The sequence below is a fragment of the Myotis nattereri genome (genome assembly GCF_964212035.1).
Source record: "Myotis nattereri genome assembly, chromosome: 6".
In the NCBI taxonomy this organism is placed as follows: Eukaryota; Metazoa; Chordata; class Mammalia; order Chiroptera; family Vespertilionidae; genus Myotis; species Myotis nattereri.
The window spans coordinates 1,681,500-1,703,474 of NC_138081.1; positions in this window are offsets into that span (position 1 = coordinate 1,681,500).

Consider the following 21,975-nt stretch of genomic DNA (forward strand, 5'->3'; position numbering starts at 1 on the left):
ACTCTAAATGCGTATTTTAAGAGTTATACCACAATTAGACAGTTTTCTTACAAGTATGTACTGGAACCGTCAGGATATTAACTGATTCACCAAAAGGACGCTAGAGAAATTCGGCCTTAATTGAAAACATAAGGAGTATAGTCCTCACTTACAGTCTTTCTACACTAATTTTTAACTGTATAAACATGGATTCCTAATATTTCACAGCAAATTCAAGTGAAAACGCTCGGTAAAGAGGCCAGAGTTGTAAATATTTTCAGTTTTCTGGTCATTTCCCTGCTCCACGGGTAATGTCAGTGATTGAAAACGGCAGGGTATGTAGTAAGAACCTACTTACTTTTATTTCAAGTGCTTATTACAAGTTTGAAATCATTTCCGGAAACTCTAAATGCGTATTTTAAGAGTTATACCACAATTAGAGAGTTTTCTTACAAGTATGTACTGGAACCGTCAGGATATTGACAGATTCACCAAAAAGACGCTCGAGAAATTCGGCCTCAATTGTAAACATAAGCAGTATAGTCCTCACTTACAGTCTTTCTACACTAATTTTGAGCTGTATAAACATGGATTCCTAACATTTGAAAGCAAATTCAAGTGAAAACACTCCCTAAAGTGCCCGGAGTTGTAAATATTTTCAGTTTTCTGGTCATTTCCCTGCTTTCTAAGGGTAATGTCAGTGATTGAAAACGGCAGGAAATGCAGTAATAATCTACTTACTTTAATTTCAAGTGTTTATTACAAGATTTTAATCATTCCTGGAAACTCTAAATGCGTATTTTAAGAGTTATACCACAATTAGACAGTTTTCTTACGAGTATGTACTGGAACCGTCAGGATATTAACTGATTCAACAAAAGGACGCTAGAGAAATTCGGCCTTAATTGTAAACATAAGGAGTATAGTCCTCTCTTACAGTCTTTCTACACTAATTTTGACCTGTATAAACATGGATTCCTAATATTTTAAAGCAAATTCAAGTGAAAACGCTCTGTAAAGTGGCCGGAGTTGTAAATATTATCAGTTTTCTGGTCATTTCCCTGCTTTCCACGGGTAATGTCAGTGATTGAAAACGGCAGGGTATGTAGTAAGAACCTACTTACTTTTATTTCAAGTGCTTATTACAAGTTTGAAATCATTTCTGGAAACCCTAAATGCGTATTTTAAGACTTATACCGCAATTAGACAGTTTTCTTACAAGTATGTACTGGAACCGTCAGGATATTAACTGATTCACCAAAAAGACGCTCAAGAAATTCGGCCTCAATTGTAAACATAAGCAGTATAGTCCTCACTTACAGTCTTTCTACACTAATTTTGAGCTGTATAAACATGGATTCCTAATATTTGAAAGAAATTCAAGTGAAAACACTCCCTAAAGTGCCCGGAGTTGTAAATATTTTCAGTTTTCTGGTCATTTCCCTGCTTTCTAAGGGATATGTCAGTGATTGAAAATGGCAGGGTATGTAGTAAGGACCTACTTACTTTTATTTCAAGTGCTTATTACAAGTTTAAATCATTTCTGGAAACTCTAAATGCGTATTCTAAGAGTTATACCACAATTAGACAGTTTTCTTACAAGTATGTACTGGAACCGTCAGGATATTAACTTTTTCACCAAAAAGACGCTCGAGGAATTCGGCCTCAATTGTAAACATAAGCAGTATAGTCCTCACTTACAGTCTTTCTACACTAATTTTGAGATGTATAAACATGAATTCCTAATATTCATGTGAAATTCAAGTGAAACCACTCCCTAAAGTGCCGGGATTTGTAAATATTTTCAGTTTATTGGTCATTTCCCTGCTTTCCACGGGTAATGTCAGTGATTGAAAACGGCAGGAAATGTAGTAATAATCTACTTACTTTAATTTCAAGTGCTTATTACAAGTTTGAAATCATTTCTGGAAACTCTAAATGCGTATTTTAAGAGTTATACCACAATTAGACAGTTTTCTTACTAGTATGTACTGGAACCATCAGGATATTAACTTTTTCACCAAAAAGACGCTGGAGAAATTGGGCCTCAATTGTAAACATAAGCAGTATAGTCCTCACTTACAGTCTTTCTACACTAATTTTGACCTGTATAAACATGGATTCCTAATATTTTAAATCAAATTCAAGTGAAAACGCTCCGTAAAGTGTCCGGGGTTGTAAATATTATCAGTTTTCTGGTCATTTCCCTGCTTTCCACGGGTAATGTCAGTGATTGAAAAAGGCAGGAAATGTAGTAATAATCTACTTACTTTAATTTCAAGTGTTTATTACAAGATTTTAATGATTCCTGGAAACTCTAAATGCGTATTTTAAGAGTTATACCACAATTAGACAGTTTTCTTACAAGTATGTACTGGAACCGTCAGGATATTAACTGATTCACCAAAAGGACGCTAGAGAAATTCGGCCTTCATTGTAAACATAAGGAGTATAGTCCTCACTTACACTCTTTCTACACTAATTTTTAACTGTATAAACATGGATTCCTAATATTTTAAAGCAAATTCAAGTGAAAACGCTCGGTAAAGAGGCCAGAGTTTTAAATATTATCAGTTTTCTGGTCATTTCCCTGCTCCACGGGTAATGTCAGTGATTGAAAACGGCAGGGTATGTAGTAAAAACCTACTTACTTTTATTTCAAGTGCTTATTACAAGTTTTAAATCATTTCTGGAAACTCTAAATGCGTATTTTAAAAGTTATACAACAATTAGACAGTTTTCTTACAATATGTACTGGAACCATCAGGATATTAACTTTTTCACCAAAAAGACGCTCGAGAAATTCGGCCTCAATTGTAAACATAAGCAGTATAGTCCTCACTTACAGTCTTCCTACACTAATTTTGAGCTGTATAAACTTGAATTTGTAGTATTTTAAAGCAAATTCAAGTGAAAACGCTCTGTAAAGTGGCCGGAGTAGTAAATATTATCAGTTTTCCGGTCATTTCCCTGCTTTCCACGGGTAATGTCAGTGATTGAAAACGGCAGGATATGTAGTAAGAACCTACTTACTTTTATTTCAAGTGCTTATTACAAGTTTGAAATCATTTCTGGAAACTCTAAATGCGTATTTTAAGACTTATACCGCAATTAGACAGTTTTCTTACAAGTATGTACTGGAACCGTCAGGATATTAACTGATACACCAAAAAGACGCTCAAGAAATTCCGCCTCAATTGTAAACATAAGCAGTATAGTCCTCACTTACAGTCTTTCTACACTAATTTTGAGCTGTATAAACCTGATTCCTAATATTTGAAAGCAAATTCAAGTGAAAACGCTCTCTAAAGTGGCCGGAGTTGTAAATATTATCAAATTTCTGGTCATTTCCCTGCTTTCCACGGGTAAAGTCAGTGATTGAAAACGGCAGGGTATGTAGTAAGAACCTACCTACTTTTATTCAGGGCTTATTACAAGTTTAAATCATTTCTGGAAACTCTAAATGCGTATTTTAAGAGTTATACTACAATTAGACATTTTCTTACAAGTATGTACTGGAACCATCAGGTTATTGACTGATTCACCAAAAAGACGCTCGAGAAATTCGGCCTCAATTGTAAACATAAGCAGTATAGTCCTCACTTACAGTCTTTCTACACTAATTTTGAGCTGTGTAAACATGGATTCCTAACATTTGAAAGCAAATTCAAGTGAAAACACTTCCTAAAGTGCCCGGAGTTGTAAATATTTTCAGTTTTCTGGTCATTTCCCTGCTTTCTAAGGGTAATGTCAGTGATTGAAAACGGCAGGAAATGCAGTAATAATCTACTTACTTTAATTTCAAGTGTTTATTACAAGATTTTAATCATTCCTGGAAACTCTAAATGCGTATTTTAAGAGTTATACCACAATTAGACAGTTTTCTTACGAGTATGTACTGGAACCGTCAGGATATTAACTGATTCACCAAAAGGACGCTAGAGAAATTTGGCCTTAATTGTAAACATAAGGAGTATAGTCCTCACTTACAGTCTTTCTACACTAATTTTGACCTGTATAAACATGGATTCCTAATATTTTAAAGCAAATTCAAGTGAAAACGCTCGGTAAAGAGGCCAGAGTTGTAAATATTATCAGTTTTCTTGTCATTTCTCTGCTCCACGGGTAATGTCAGTGATTGAAAACGGCAGGGTATGTAGTAAGAACCTACCTACTTTTATTTCAAGGGCTTATTACAAGTTTAAATCATTTCTGGAAACTCTAAATGCGTATTTTAAGAGTTATACCACAATTAGACAGTTTTCTTACGAGTATGTACTGGAACCGTCAGGATATTAACTGATTCACCAAAAGGACGCTAGAGAAATTTGGCCTTAATTGTAAACATAAGGAGTATAGTCCTCACTTACAGTCTTTCTACACTAATTTTGAACTGTATAAACATGGATTCCTAATATTTTAAAGCAAATTCAAGTGAAAACGCTCGGTAAAGAGGCCAGAGTTGTAAATATTATCAGTTTTCTGGTCATTTCTCTGCTCCACGGGTAATGTCAGTGATTGAAAACGGCAGGGTATGTAGTAAGAACCTACCTACTTTTATTTCAAGGGCTTATTACAAGTTTAAATCATTTCTGGAAACTCTAAATGCGTATTTTAAGAGTTATACCACAATTAGACAGTTTTCTTACAAGTATGTACTGGAACCGTCAGGATATTAACTTTTTCACCAAAAAGACGCTCGAGGAATTCGGCCTCAATTGTAAACATAAGCAGTATAGTCCTCACTTACAGTCTTTCTACACTAATTTTGAGATGTATAAACATGAATTCCTAATATTCATGTGAAATTCAAGTGAAACCACTCCCTAAAGTGCCGGGATTTGTAAATATTTTCAGTTTATTGGTCATTTCCCTGCTTTCCACGGGTAATGTCAGTGATTGAAAACGGCAGGAAATGTAGTAATAATCTACTTACTTTAATTTCAAGTGCTTATTACAAGTTTGAAATCATTTCTGGAAACTCTAAATGCGTATTTTAAGAGTTATACCACAATTAGACAGTTTTCTTACTAGTATGTACTGGAACCATCAGGATATTAACTTTTTCACCAAAAAGACGCTGGAGAAATTGGGCCTCAATTGTAAACATAAGCAGTATAGTCCTCACTTACAGTCTTTCTACACTAATTTTGACCTGTATAAACATGGATTCCTAATATTTTAAATCAAATTCAAGTGAAAACGCTCCGTAAAGTGTCCGGGGTTGTAAATATTATCAGTTTTCTGGTCATTTCCCTGCTTTCCACGGGTAATGTCAGTGATTGAAAAAGGCAGGAAATGTAGTAATAATCTACTTACTTTAATTTCAAGTGTTTATTACAAGATTTTAATGATTCCTGGAAACTCTAAATGCGTATTTTAAGAGTTATACCACAATTAGACAGTTTTCTTACAAATATGTACTGGAACCGTCAGGATATTAACTGATTCACCAAAGGACGCTGGAGAAATTCGGCCTTAATTGTAAACATAAGGAGTATAGTCCTCACTTACAGTCTTTCTACACTAATTTTTAACTGTATAAACATGGATTCCTAATATTTCAAAGCAAATTCAAGTGAAAACGCTCGGTAAAGAGGCCAGAGTTTTAAATATTATCAGTTTTCTGGTCATTTCCCTGCTCCACGGGTAATGTCAGTGATTGAAAACGGCAGGGTATGTAGTAAAAACCTACTTACTTTTATTTCAAGTGCTTATTACAAGTTTTAAATCATTTCTGGAAACTCTAAATGCGTATTTTAAAAGTTATACAACAATTAGACAGTTTTCTTACAATATGTACTGGAACCATCAGGATATTAACTTTTTCACCAAAGAGACGCTCGAGAAATTCGGCCTCCATTGTAAACATAAGCAGTATAGTCCTCACTTACAGTCTTCCTACACTAATTTTGAGCTGTATAAACTTGAATTTGTAGTATTTTAAAGCAAATTCAAGTGAAAACGCTCTGTAAAGTGGCCGGAGTTGTAAATATTATCAGTTTTCCGGTCATTTCCCTGCTTTCCACGGGTAATGTCAGTGATTGAAAACGGCAGGATATGTAGTAAGAACCTACTTACTTTTATTTCAAGTGCTTATTACAAGTTTGAAATCATTTCTGGAAACTCTAAATGCGTATTTTAAGACTTATACCGCAATTAGACAGTTTTCTTACAAGTATGTACTGGAACCGTCAGGATATTAACTGATACACCAAAAAGACGCTCAAGAAATTCCGCCTCAATTGTAAACATAAGCAGTATAGTCCTCACTTACAGTCTTTCTACACTAATTTTGAGCTGTATAAACTTGAATTTGTAGTATTTGAAAGAAATTCAAGTGAAAACACTCCCTAAAGTGCCCGGAGTTGTAAATATTTTCAGTTTTCTGGTCATTTCCCTGCTTTCTAAGGGATATGTCAGTGATTGAAAACGGCAGGGTATGTAGTAAGGACCTACTTACTTTTATTTCAAGTGCTTATTACAAGTTTAAATCATTTCTGGAAACTCTAAATGCGTATTTTAAGAGTTATACCACAATTAGACAGTTTTCTTACAAGTATGTACTGGAACCGTCAGGATATTAACTTTTTCACCAAAAAGACGCTCGAGGAATTCGGCCTCAATTGTAAACATAAGCAGTATAGTCCTCACTTACAGTCTTTCTACACTAATTTTGAGATGTATAAACATGAATTCCTAATATTCATGTGAAATTCAAGTGAAACCACTCCCTAAAGTGCCGGGATTTGTAAATATTTTCAGTTTATTGGTCATTTCCCTGCTTTCCACGGGTAATGTCAGTGATTGAAAACGGCAGGAAATGTAGTAATAATCTACTTACTTTAATTTCAAGTGCTTATTACAAGTTTGAAATCATTTCTGGAAACTCTAAATGCGTATTTTAAGAGTTATACCACAATTAGACAGTTTTCTTACTAGTATGTACTGGAACCATCAGGATATTAACTTTTTCACCAAAAAGACGCTGGAGAAATTGGGCCTCAATTGTAAACATAAGCAGTATAGTCCTCACTTACAGTCTTTCTACACTAATTTTGACCTGTATAAACATGGATTCCTAATATTTTAAATCAAATTCAAGTGAAAACGCTCCGTAAAGTGTCCGGGGTTGTAAATATTATCAGTTTTCTGGTCATTTCCCTGCTTTCCACGGGTAATGTCAGTGATTGAAAAAGGCAGGAAATGTAGTAATAATCTACTTACTTTAATTTCAAGTGTTTATTACAAGATTTTAATGATTCCTGGAAACTCTAAATGCGTATTTTAAGAGTTATACCACAATTAGACAGTTTTCTTACAAGTATGTACTGGAACCGTCAGGATATTAACTGATTCACCAAAAGGACGCTAGAGAAATTCGGCCTTCATTGTAAACATAAGGAGTATAGTCCTCACTTACAGTCTTTCTACACTAATTTTTAACTGTATAAACATGGATTCCTAATATTTCAAAGCAAATTCAAGTGAAAACGCTCGGTAAAGAGGCCAGAGTTTTAAATATTATCAGTTTTCTGGTCATTTCCCTGCTCCACGGGTAATGTCAGTGATTGAAAACGGCAGGGTATGTAGTAAAAACCTACTTACTTTTATTTCAAGTGCTTATTACAAGTTTTAAATCATTTCTGGAAACTCTAAATGCGTATTTTAAAAGTTATACAACAATTAGACAGTTTTCTTACAATATGTACTGGAACCATCAGGATATTAACTTTTTCACCAAAAAGACGCTCGAGAAATTCGGCCTCAATTGTAAACATAAGCAGTATAGTCCTCACTTACAGTCTTCCTACACTAATTTTGAGCTGTATAAACTTGAATTTGTAGTATTTTAAAGCAAATTCAAGTGAAAACGCTCTGTAAAGTGGCCGGAGTTGTAAATATTATCAGTTTTCCGGTCATTTCCCTGCTTTCCACGGGTAATGTCAGTGATTGAAAACGGCAGGATATGTAGTAAGAACCTACTTACTTTTATTTCAAGTGCTTATTACAAGTTTGAAATCATTTCTGGAAACTCTAAATGCGTATTTTAAGACTTATACCGCAATTAGACAGTTTTCTTACAAGTATGTACTGGAACCGTCAGGATATTAACTGATACACCAAAAAGACGCTCAAGAAATTCGGCCTCAATTGTAAACATAAGCAGTATAGTCCTCACTTACAGTCTTTCTACACTAATTTTGAGCTGTATAAACCTGATTCCTAATATTTCAAAGCAAATTCAAGTGAAAACGCTCGGTAAAGAGGCCAGAGTTGTAAATATTATCAGTTTTCTTGTCATTTCTCTGCTCCACGGGTAATGTCAGTGATTGAAAACGGCAGGGTATGTAGTAAGAACCTACCTACTTTTATTTCAAGGGCTTATTACAAGTTTAAATCATTTCTGGAAACTCTAAATGCGTATTTTAAGAGTTATACCACAATTAGACAGTTTTCTTACAAGTATGTACTGGAACCGTCAGGATATTAACTTTTTCACCAAAAAGACGATCGAGGAATTCAGCCTCAATTGTAAACATAAGCAGTATAGTCCTCACTTACAGTCTTTCTACACTAATTTTGAGATGTATAAACATGAATTCCTAATATTCATGTGAAATTCAAGTGAAACCACTCCCTAAAGTGCCGGGATTTGTAAATATTTTCAGTTTATTGGTCATTTCCCTGCTTTCCACGGGTAATGTCAGTGATTGAAAACGGCAGGAAATGTAGTAATAATCTACTTACTTTAATTTCAAGTGCTTATTACAAGTTTGAAATCATTTCTGGAAACTCTAAATGCGTATTTTAAGAGTTATACCACAATTAGACAGTTTTCTTACTAGTATGTACTGGAACCATCAGGATATTAACTTTTTCACCAAAAAGACGCTGGAGAAATTGGGCCTCAATTGTAAACATAAGCAGTATAGTCCTCACTTACAGTCTTTCTACACTAATTTTGACCTGTATAAACATGGATTCCTAATATTTTAAATCAAATTCAAGTGAAAACGCTCCGTAAAGTATCCGGGGTTGTAAATATTATCAGTTTTCTGGTCAATTCCCTGCTTTCCACGGGTAATGTCAGTGATTGAAAAAGGCAGGAAATGTAGTAATAATCTACTTACTTTAATTTCAAGTGTTTATTACAAGATTTTAATGATTCCTGGAAACTCTAAATGCGTATTTTAAGAGTTATACCACAATTAGACAGTTTTCTTACAAGTATGTACTGGAACCGTCAGGATATTAACTGATTCACCAAAAGGACGCTAGAGAAATTCGGCCTTCATTGTAAACATAAGGAGTATAGTCCTCACTTACAGTCTTTCTACACTAATTTTTAACTGTATAAACATGGATTCCTAATATTTCAAAGCAAATTCAAGTGAAAACGCTCGGTAAAGAGGCCAGAGTTTTAAATATTATCAGTTTTCTGGTCATTTCCCTGCTCCACGGGTAATGTCAGTGATTGAAAACGGCAGGGTATGTAGTAAAAACCTACTTACTTTTATTTCAAGTGCTTATTACAAGTTTTAAATCATTTCTGGAAACTCTAAATGCGTATTTTAAAAGTTATACAACAATTAGACAGTTTTCTTACAATATGTACTGGAACCATCAGGATATTAACTTTTTCACCAAAAAGACGCTCGAGAAATTCGGCCTCAATTGTAAACATAAGCAGTATAGTCCTCACTTACAGTCTTCCTACACTAACTTTGAGCTGTATAAACTTGAATTTGTAGTATTTTAAAGCAAATTCAAGTGAAAACGCTCTGTAAAGTGGCCGGAGTTGTAAATATTATCAGTTTTCCGGTCATTTCCCTGCTTTCCACGGGTAATGTCAGTGATTGAAAACGGCAGGATATGTAGTAAGAACCTACTTACTTTTATTTCAAGTGCTTATTACAAGTTTGAAATCATTTCTGGAAACTCTAAATGCGTATTTTAAGACTTATACCGCAATTAGACAGTTTTCTTACAAGTATGTACTGGAACCGTCAGGATATTAACTGATACACCAAAAAGACGCTCAAGAAATTCCGCCTCAATTGTAAACATAAGCAGTATAGTCCTCACTTACAGTCTTTCTACACTAATTTTGAGCTGTATAAACATGGATTCCTAATATTTGAAAGAAATTCAAGTGAAAACTCTCCCTAAAGTGCCCGGAGTTGTAAATATTTTCAGTTTTCTGGTCATTTCCCTGCTTTCTAAGGGATATGTCAGTGATTGAAAACGGCAGGGTATGTAGTAAGGACCTACTTACTTTTATTTCAAGTGCTTATTACAAGTTTAAATCATTTCTGGAAACTCTAAATGCGTATTTTAAGAGTTATACCACAATTAGACAGTTTTCTTACAAGTATGTACTGGAACCGTCAGGATATTAACTTTTTCACCAAAAAGACGCTCGAGGAATTCGGCCTCAATTGTAAACATAAGCAGTATAGTCCTCACTTACAGTCTTTCTACACTAATTATGAGATGTATAAACATGAATTCCTAATATTCATGTGAAATTCAAGTGAAACCACTCCCTAAAGTGCCGGGATTTGTAAATATTTTCAGTTTATTGGTCATTTCCCTGCTTTCCACGGGTAATGTCAGTGATTGAAAACGGCAGGAAATGTAGTAATAATCTACTTACTTTAATTTCAAGTGCTTATTACAAGTTTGAAATCATTTCTGGAAACTCCAAATGCGTATTTTAAGAGTTATACCACAATTAGACAGTTTTCTTACTAGTATGTACTGGAACCATCAGGATATTAACTTTTTCACCAAAAAGACGCTGGAGAAATTGGGCCTCAATTGTAAACATAAGCAGTATAGTCCTCACTTACAGTCTTTCTACACTAATTTTGACCTGTATAAACATGGATTCCTAATATTTTAAATCAAATTCAAGTGAAAACGCTCCGTAAAGTGTCCGGGGTTGTAAATATTATCAGTTTTCTGGTCATTTCCCTGCTTTCCACGGGTATTGTCAGTGATTGAAAAAGGCAGGAAATGTAGTAATAATCTACTTACTTTAATTTCAAGTGTTTATTACAAGATTTTAATGATTCCTGGAAACTCTAAATGCGTATTTTAAGAGTTATACCACAATTAGACAGTTTTCTTACAAGTATGTACTGGAACCGTCAGGATATTAACTGATTCACCAAAAGGACGCTAGAGAAATTCGGCCTTCATTGTAAACATAAGGAGTATAGTCCTCACTTACAGTCTTTCTACACTAATTTTTAACTGTATAAACATGGATTCCTAATATTTCAAAGCAAATTCAAGTGAAAACGCTCGGTAAAGAGGCCAGAGTTTTAAATATTATCAGTTTTCTGGTCATTTCCCTGCTCCACGGGTAATGTCAGTGATTGAAAACGGCAGGGTATGTAGTAAAAACCTACTTACTTTTATTTCAAGTGCTTATTACAAGTTTTAAATCATTTCTGGAAACTCTAAATGCGTATTTTAAAAGTTATACAACAATTAGACAGTTTTCTTACAATATGTACTGGAACCATCAGGATATTAACTTTTTCACCAAAAAGACGCTCGAGAAATTCGGCCTCAATTGTAAACATAAGCAGTATAGTCCTCACTTACAGTCTTCCTACACTAATTTTGAGCTGTATAAACTTGAATTTGTAGTATTTTAAAGCAAATTCAAGTGAAAACGCTCTGTAAAGTGGCCGGAGTTGTAAATATTATCAGTTTTCCGGTCATTTCCCTGCTTTCCACGGGTAATGTCAGTGATTGAAAACGGCAGGATATGTAGTAAGAACCTACTTACTTTTATTTCAAGTGCTTATTACAAGTTTGAAATCATTTCTGGAAACTCTAAATGCGTATTTTACGACTTATACCGCAATTAGACAGTTTTCTTACAAGTATGTACTGGAACCGTCAGGATATTAACTGATACACCAAAAAGACGCTCAAGAAATTCCGCCTCAATTGTAAACATAAGCAGTATAGTCCTCACTTACAGTCTTTCTACACTAATTTTGAGCTGTATAAACCTGATTCCTAATATTTGAAAGCAAATTCAAGTGAAAACGCTCTCTAAAGTGGCCGGAGTTGTAAATATTATCAAATTTCTGGTCATTTCCCTGCTTTCCACGGGTAAAGTCAGTGATTGAAAACGGCAGGGTATGTAGTAAGAACCTACCTACTTTTATTCAGGGCTTATTACAAGTTTAAATCATTTCTGGAAACTCTAAATGCGTATTTTAAGAGTTATACTACAATTAGACATTTTCTTACAAGTATGTACTGGAACCATCAGGTTATTGACTGATTCACCAAAAAGACGCTCGAGAAATTCGGCCTCAATTGTAAACATAAGCAGTATAGTCCTCACTTACAGTCTTTCTACACTAATTTTGAGCTGTGTAAACATGGATTCCTAACATTTGAAAGCAAATTCAAGTGAAAACACTTCCTAAAGTGCCCGGAGTTGTAAATATTTTCAGTTTTCTGGTCATTTCCCTGCTTTCTAAGGGTAATGTCAGTGATTGAAAACGGCAGGAAATGCAGTAATAATCTACTTACTTTAATTTCAAGTGTTTATTACAAGATTTTAATCATTCCTGGAAACTCTAAATGCGCATTTTAAGAGTTATACCACAATTAGACAGTTTTCTTACGAGTATGTACTGGAACCGTCAGGATATTAACTGATTCACCAAAAGGACGCTAGAGAAATTTGGCCTTAATTGTAAACATAAGGAGTATAGTCCTCACTTACAGTCTTTCTACACTAATTTTGAACTGTATAAACATGGATTCCTAATATTTTAAAGCAAATTCAAGTGAAAACGCTCGGTAATGAGGCCAGAGTTGTAAATATTATCAGTTTTCTTGTCATTTCTCTGCTCCACGGGTAATGTCAGTGATTGAAAACGGCAGGGTATGTAGTAAGAACCTACCTACTTTTATTTCAAGGGCTTATTACAAGTTTAAATCATTTCTGGAAACTCTAAATGCGTATTTTAAGAGTTATACCAAAATTAGACAGTTTTCTTACGAGTATGTACTGGAACCGTCAGGATATTAACTGATTCACCAAAAGGACGCTAGAGAAATTTGGCCTTAATTGTAAACATAAGGAGTATAGTCCTCACTTACAGTCTTTCTACACTAATTTTGAACTGTATAAACATGGATTCCTAATATTTTAAAGCAAATTCAAGTGAAAACGCTCGGTAAAGAGGCCAGAGTTGTAAATATTATCAGTTTTCTGGTCATTGCTCTGCTCCACGGGTAATGTCAGTGATTGAAAACGGCAGGGTATGTAGTAAGAACCTACCTACTTTTATTTCAAGGGCTTATTACAAGTTTAAATCATTTCTGGAAACTCTAAATGCGTATTTTAAGAGTTATACCACAATTAGACAGTTTTCTTACAAGTATGTACTGGAACCGTCAGGATATTAACTTTTTCACCAAAAAGACGCTCGAGGAATTCGGCCTCAATTGTAAACATAAGCAGTATAGTCCTCACTTACAGTCTTTCTACACTAATTTTGAGATGTATAAACATTAATTCCTAATATTCATGTGAAATTCAAGTGAAACCACTCCCTAAAGTGCCGGGATTTGTAAATATTTTCAGTTTATTGGTCATTTCCCTGCTTTCCACGGGTAATGTCAGTGATTGAAAACGGCAGGAAATGTAGTAATAATCTACTTACTTTAATTTCAAGTGCTTATTACAAGTTTGAAATCATTTCTGGAAACTCTAAATGCGTATTTTAAGAGTTATACCACAATTAGACAGTTTTCTTACTAGTATGTACTGGAACCATCAGGATATTAACTTTTTCACCAAAAAGACGCTGGAGAAATTGGGCCTCAATTGTAAACATAAGCAGTATAGTCCTCACTTACAGTCTTTCTACACTAATTTTGAGATGTATAAACATGAATTCCTAATATTCATGTGAAATTCAAGTGAAACCACTCCCTAAAGTGCCGGGATTTGTAAATATTTTCAGTTTATTGGTCATTTCCCTGCTTTCCACGGGTAATGTCAGTGATTGAAAAAGGCAGGAAATGTAGTAATAATCTACTTACTTTCATTTCAAGTGTTTATTACAAGATTTTAATGATTCCTGGAAACTCTAAATGCGTATTTTAAGAGTTATACCACAATTAGACAGTTTTCTTACAAGTATGTACTGGAACCGTCAGGATATTAACTGATTCACCAAAAGGACGCCAGAGAAATTCGGCCTTCATTGTAAACATAAGGAGTATAGTCCTCACTTACAGTCTTTCTACACTAATTTTTAACTGTATAAACATGGATTCCTAATATTTCAAAGCAAATTCAAGTGAAAACGCTCGGTAAAGAGGCCAGAGTTTTAAATATTATCAGTTTTCTGGTCATTTCCCTGCTCCACGGGTAATGTCAGTGATTGAAAACGGCAGGGTATGTAGTAAAAACCTACTTACTTTTATTTCAAGTGCTTATTACAAGTTTTAAATCATTTCTGGAAACTCTAAATGCGTATTTTAAAAGTTATACAACAATTAGACAGTTTTCTTACAATATGTACTGGAACCATCAGGATATTAACTTTTTCACCAAAAAGACGCTCGAGAAATTCGGCCTCAATTGTAAACATAAGCAGTATAGTCCTCACTTACAGTCTTTCTACACTAATTTTGAGCTGTATAAACCTGATTCCTAATATTTGAAAGCAAATTCAAGTGAAAACGCTCTCTAAAGTGGCCGGAGTTGTAAATATTATCAAATTTCTGGTCATTTCCCTGCTTTCCACGGGTAAAGTCAGTGATTGAAAACGGCAGGGAATGTAGTAAGAACCTACCTACTTTTATTCAGGGCTTATTACAAGTTTAAATCATTTCTGGAAACTCTAAATGCGTATTTTAAGAGTTATACTACAATTAGACATTTTCTTACAAGTATGTACTGGAACCGTCAGGTTATTGACTGATTCACCCAAAAGACGCTCGAGAAATTCGGCCTCAATTGTAAACATAAGCAGTATAGTCCTCACTTACAGTCTTTCTACACTAATTTTGAGCTGTATAAACATGGATTCCTAACATTTGAAAGCAAATTCAAGTGAAAACACTTCCTAAAGTGCCCGGAGTTGTAAATATTTTCAGTTTTCTGGTCATTTCCCTGCTTTCTAAGGGTAATGTCAGTGATTGAAAACGGCAGGAAATGCAGTAATAATCTGCTTACTTTAATTTCAAGTGTTTATTACAAGATTTTAATCATTCCTGGAAACTCTAAATGCGTAATTTAAGAGTTATACCACAATTAGACAGTTTTCTTACGAGTATGTACTGGAACCGTCAGGATATTAACTGATTCAACAAAAGGACGCTAGAGAAATTTGGCCTTAATTGTAAACATAAGGAGTATAGTCCTCTCTTACAGTCTTTCTACACTAATTTTGACCTGTATAAACATGGATTGCTAATATTTTAAAGCAAATTCAAGGGAAAACGCTCGGTAAAGAGGCCAGAGTTGTAAATATTATCAGTTTTCTGGTCATTTCTCTGCTCCACGGGTAATGTCAGTGATTGAAAACGGCACGGTATGTAGTAAGAACCTACCTACTTTTATTTCAAGGGCTTATTACAAGTTTAAATCATTTCTGGAAACTCTAAATGCGTATTTTAAGAGTTATACCACAATTAGACAGTTTTCTTACAAGTATGTACTGGAACCGTCAGGATATTAACTGATTCACCAAAAGGACGCTAGAGAAATTTGGCCTTAATTGAAAACATAAGGAGTATAGTCCTCACTTACAGTCTTTCTACACTAATTTTTAACTGTATAAACATGGATTCCTAATATTTCACAGCAAATTCAAGTGAAAACGCTCGGTAAAGAGGCCAGAGTTGTAAATATTTTCAGTTTTCTGGTCATTTCCCTGCTCCACGGGTAATGTCAGTGATTGAAAACGGCAGGGTATGTAGTAAGAACCTACTTACTTTTATTTCAAGTGCTTATTACAAGTTTGAAATCATTTCCGGAAACTCTAAATGCGTATTTTAAGAGTTATACCACAATTAGAGAGTTTTCTTACAAGTATGTACTGGAACCGTCAGGATATTGACAGATTCACCAAAAAGACGCTCGAGAAATTCGGCCTCAATTGTAAACATAAGCAGTATAGTCCTCACTTACAGTCTTTCTACACTAATTTTGAGCTGTATAAACATGGATTCCTAACATTTGAAAGCAAATTCAAGTGAAAACACTCCCTAAAGTGCCCGGAGTTGTAAATATTTTCAGTTTTCTGGTCATTTCCCTGCTTTCTAAGGGTAATGTCAGTGATTGAAAACGGCAGGAAATGCAGTAATAATCTACTTACTTTAATTTCAAGTGTTTATTACAAGATTTTAATCATTCCTGGAAACTCTAAATGCGTATTTTAAGAGTTATACCACAATTAGACAGTTTTCTTACGAGTATGTACTGGAACCGTCAGGATATTAACTGATTCAACAAAAGGACGCTAGAGAAATTTGGCCTTAATTGTAAACATAAGGAGTATAGTCCTCTCTTACAGTCTTTCTACACTAATTTTGACCTGTATAAACATGGATTCCTAATATTTTAAAGCAAATTCAAGTGAAAACGCTCTGTAAAGTGGCCGGAGTTGTAAATATTATCAGTTTTCTGGTCATTTCCCTGCTTTCCACGGGTAATGTCAGTGATTGAAAACGGCAGGGTATGTAGTAAGAACCTACTTACTTTTATTTCAAGTGCTTATTACAAGTTTGAAATCATTTCTGGAAACCCTAAATGCGTATTTTAAGACTTATACCGCAATTAGACAGTTTTCTTACAAGTATGTACTGGAACCGTCAGGATATTAACTGATTCACCAAAAAGACGCTCAAGAAATTCGGCCTCAATTGTAAACATAAGCAGTATAGTCCTCACTTACAGTCTTTCTACACTAATTTTGAGCTGTATAAACATGGATTCCTAATATTTGAAAGAAATTCAAGTGAAAACACTCCCTAAAGTGCCCGGAGTTGTAAATATTTTCAGTTTTCTGGTCATTTCCCTGCTTTCTAAGGGATATGTCAGTGATTGAAAATGGCAGGGTATGTAGTAAGGACCTACTTACTTTTATTTCAAGTGCTTATTACAAGTTTAAATCATTTCTGGAAACTCTAAATGCGTATTTTAAGAGTTATACCACAATTAGACAGTTTTCTTACAAGTATGTAATGGAACCGTCAGGATATTAACTTTTTCACCAAAAAGACGCTCGAGGAATTCGGCCTCAATTGTAAACATAAGCAGTATAGTCCTCACTTACAGTCTTTCTACACTAATTTTGAGATGTATAAACATGAATTCCTAATATTCATGTGAAATTCAAGTGAAACCACTCCCTAAAGTGCCGGGATTTGTAAATATTTTCAGTTTATTGGTCATTTCCCTGCTTTCCACGGGTAATGTCAGTGATTGAAAACGGCAGGAAATGTAGTAATAATCTACTTACTTTAATTTCAAGTGCTTATTACAAGTTTGAAATCATTTCTGGAAACTCTAAATGCGTATTTTAAGAGTTATACCACAATTAGACAGTTTTCTTACTAGTATGTACTGGAACCATCAGGATATTAACTTTTTCACCAAAAAGACGCTGGAGAAATTGGGCCTCAATTGTAAACATAAGCAGTATAGTCCTCACTTACAGTCTTTCTACACTAATTTTGACCTGTATAAACATGGATTCCTAATATTTTAAATCAAATTCAAGTGAAAACGCTCCGTAAAGTGTCCGGGGTTGTAAATATTATCAGTTTTCTGGTCATTTCCCTGCTTTCCACGGGTAATGTCAGTGATTGAAAAAGGCAGGAAATGTAGTAATAATCTACTTACTTTAATTTCAAGTGTTTATTACAAGATTTTAATGATTCCTGGAAACTCTAAATGCGTATTTTAAGAGTTATACCACAATTAGACAGTTTTCTTACAAGTATGTACTGGAACCGTCAGGATATTAACTGATTCACCAAAAGGACGCTAGAGAAATTCGGCCTTCATTGTAAACATAAGGAGTATAGTCCTCACTTACACTCTTTCTACACTAATTTTTAACTGTATAAACATGGATTCCTAATATTTTAAAGCAAATTCAAGTGAAAACGCTCGGTAAAGAGGCCAGAGTTTTAAATATTATCAGTTTTCTGGTCATTTCCCTGCTCCACGGGTAATGTCAGTGATTGAAAACGGCAGGGTATGTAGTAAAAACCTACTTACTTTTATTTCAAGTGCTTATTACAAGTTTTAAATCATTTCTGGAAACTCTAAATGCGTATTTTAAAAGTTATACAACAATTAGACAGTTTTCTTACAATATGTACTGGAACCATCAGGATATTAACTTTTTCACCAAAAAGACGCTCGAGAAATTCGGCCTCAATTGTAAACATAAGCAGTATAGTCCTCACTTACAGTCTTCCTACACTAATTTTGAGCTGTATAAACTTGAATTTGTAGTATTTTAAAGCAAATTCAAGTGAAAACGCTCTGTAAAGTGGCCGGAGTTGTAAATATTATCAGTTTTCCGGTCATTTCCCTGCTTTCCACGGGTAATGTCAGTGATTGAAAACGGCAGGATATGTAGTAAGAACCTACTTACTTTTATTTCAAGTGCTTATTACAAGTTTGAAATCATTTCTGGAAACTCTAAATGCGTATTTTAAGACTTATACCGCAATTAGACAGTTTTCTTACAAGTATGTACTGGAACCGTCAGGATATTAACTGATACACCAAAAAGACGCTCAAGAAATTCCGCCTCAATTGTAAACATAAGCAGTATAGTCCTCACTTACAGTCTTTCTACACTAATTTTGAGCTGTATAAACCTGATTCCTAATATTTGAAAGCAAATTCAAGTGAAAACGCTCTCTAAAGTGGCCGGAGTTGTAAATATTATCAAATTTCTGGTCATTTCCCTGCTTTCCACGGGTAAAGTCAGTGATTGAAAACGGCAGGGTATGTAGTAAGAACCTACCTACTTTTATTCAGGGCTTATTACAAGTTTAAATCATTTCTGGAAACTCTAAATGCGTATTTTAAGAGTTATACTACAATTAGACATTTTCTTACAAGTATGTACTGGAACCATCAGGTTATTGACTGATTCACCAAAAAGACGCTCGAGAAATTCGGCCTCAATTGTAAACATAAGCAGTATAGTCCTCACTTACAGTCTTTCTACACTAATTTTGAGCTGTGTAAACATGGATTCCTAACATTTGAAAGCAAATTCAAGTGAAAACACTTCCTAAAGTGCCCGGAGTTGTAAATATTTTCAGTTTTCTGGTCATTTCCCTGCTTTCTAAGGGTAATGTCAGTGATTGAAAACGGCAGGAAATGCAGTAATAATCTACTTACTTTAATTTCAAGTGTTTATTACAAGATTTTAATCATTCCTGGAAACTCTAAATGCGTATTTTAAGAGTTATACCACAATTAGACAGTTTTCTTACGAGTATGTACTGGAACCGTCAGGATATTAACTGATTCACCAAAAGGACGCTAGAGAAATTTGGCCTTAATTGTAAACATAAGGAGTATAGTCCTCACTTACAGTCTTTCTACACTAATTTTGAACTGTATAAACATGGATTCCTAATATTTTAAAGCAAATTCAAGTGAAAACGCTCGGTAAAGAGGCCAGAGTTGTAAATATTATCAGTTTTCTTGTCATTTCTCTGCTCCACGGGTAATGTCAGTGATTGAAAACGGCAGGGTATGTAGTAAGAACCTACCTACTTTTATTTCAAGGGCTTATTACAAGTTTAAATCATTTCTGGAAACTCTAAATGCGTATTTTAAGAGTTATACCACAATTAGACAGTTTTCTTACGAGTATGTACTGGAACCGTCAGGATATTAACTGATTCACCAAAAGGACGCTAGAGAAATTTGGCCTTAATTGTAAACATAAGGAGTATAGTCCTCACTTACAGTCTTTCTACACTAATTTTGAACTGTATAAACATGGATTCCTAATATTTTAAAGCAAATTCAAGTGAAAACGCTCGGTAAAGAGGCCAGAGTTGTAAATATTAATAGTTTTCTGGTCATTTCTCTGCTCCACGGGTAATGTCAGTGATTGAAAACGGCAGGGTATGTAGTAAGAACCTACCTACTTTTATTTCAAGGGCTTATTACAAGTTTAAATCATTTCTGGAAACTCTAAATGCGTATTTTAAGAGTTATACCACAATTAGACAGTTTTCTTACAAGTATGTACTGGAACCGTCAGGATATTAACTTTTTCACCAAAAAGACGCTCGAGGAATTCGGCCTCAATTGTAAACATAAGCAGTATAGTCCTCACTTACAGTCTTTCTACACTAATTTTGAGATGTATAAACATGAATTCCTAATATTCATGTGAAATTCAAGTGAAACCACTCCCTAAAGTGCCGGGATTTGTAAATATTTTCAGTTTATTGGTCATTTCCCTGCTTTCCACGGGTAATGTCAGTGATTGAAAACGGCAGGAAATGTAGTAATAATCTACTTACTTTAATTTCAAGTGCTTATTACAAGTTTGAAATCATTTCTGGAAACTCTAAATGCGTATTTTAAGAGTTATACCACAATTAGACAGTTTTCTTACTAGTATGTACTGGAACCATCAGGATATTAACTTTTTCACCAAAAAGACGCTGGAGAAATTGGGCCTCAATTGTAAACATAAGCAGTATAGTCCTCACTTACAGTCTTTCTACACTAATTTTAACCTGTATAAACATGGATTCCTAATATTTTAAATCAAATTCAAGTGAAAACGCTCCGTAAAGTGTCCGGGGTTGTAAATATTATCAGTTTTCTGGTCATTTCCCTGCTTTCCACGGGTAATGTCAGTGATTGAAAAAGGCAGGAAATGTAGTAATAATCTACTTACTTTAATTTCAAGTGTTTATTACAAGATTTTAATGATTCCTGGAAACTCTAAATGCGTATTTTAAGAGTTATACCACAATTAGACAGTTTTCTTACAAGTATGTACTGGAACCGTCAGGATATTAACTGATTCACCAAAGGACGCTGGAGAAATTCGGCCTTAATTGTAAACATAAGGAGTATAGTCCTCACTTACAGTCTTTCTACACTAATTTTTAACTGTATAAACATGGATTCCTAATATTTCAAAGCAAATTCAAGTGAAAACGCTCGGTAAAGAGGCCAGAGTTTTAAATATTATCAGTTTTCTGGTCATTTCCCTGCTCCACGGGTAATGTCAGTGATTGAAAACGGCAGGGTATGTAGTAAAAACCTACTTACTTTTATTTCAAGTGCTTATTACAAGTTTTAAATCATTTCTGGAAACTCTAAATGCGTATTTTAAAAGTTATACAACAATTAGACAGTTTTCTTACAATATGTACTGGAACCATCAGGATATTAACTTTTTCACCAAAGAGACGCTCGAGAAATTCGGCCTCCATTGTAAACATAAGCAGTATAGTCCTCACTTACAGTCTTCCTACACTAATTTTGAGCTGTATAAACTTGAATTTGTAGTATTTTAAAGCAAATTCAAGTGAAAACGCTCTGTAAAGTGGCCGGAGTTGTAAATATTATCAGTTTTCCGGTCATTTCCCTGCTTTCCACGGGTAATGTCAGTGATTGAAAACGGCAGGATATGTAGTAAGAACCTACTTACTTTTATTTCAAGTGCTTATTACAAGTTTGAAATCATTTCTGGAAACTCTAAATGCGTATTTTAAGACTTATACCGCAATTAGACAGTTTTCTTACAAGTATGTACTGGAACCGTCAGGATATTAACTGATACACCAAAAAGACGCTCAAGAAATTCCGCCTCAATTGTAAACATAAGCAGTATAGTCCTCACTTACAGTCTTTCTACACTAATTTTGAGCTGTATAAACATGGATTCCTAATATTTGAAAGAAATTCAAGTGAAAACACTCCCTAAAGTG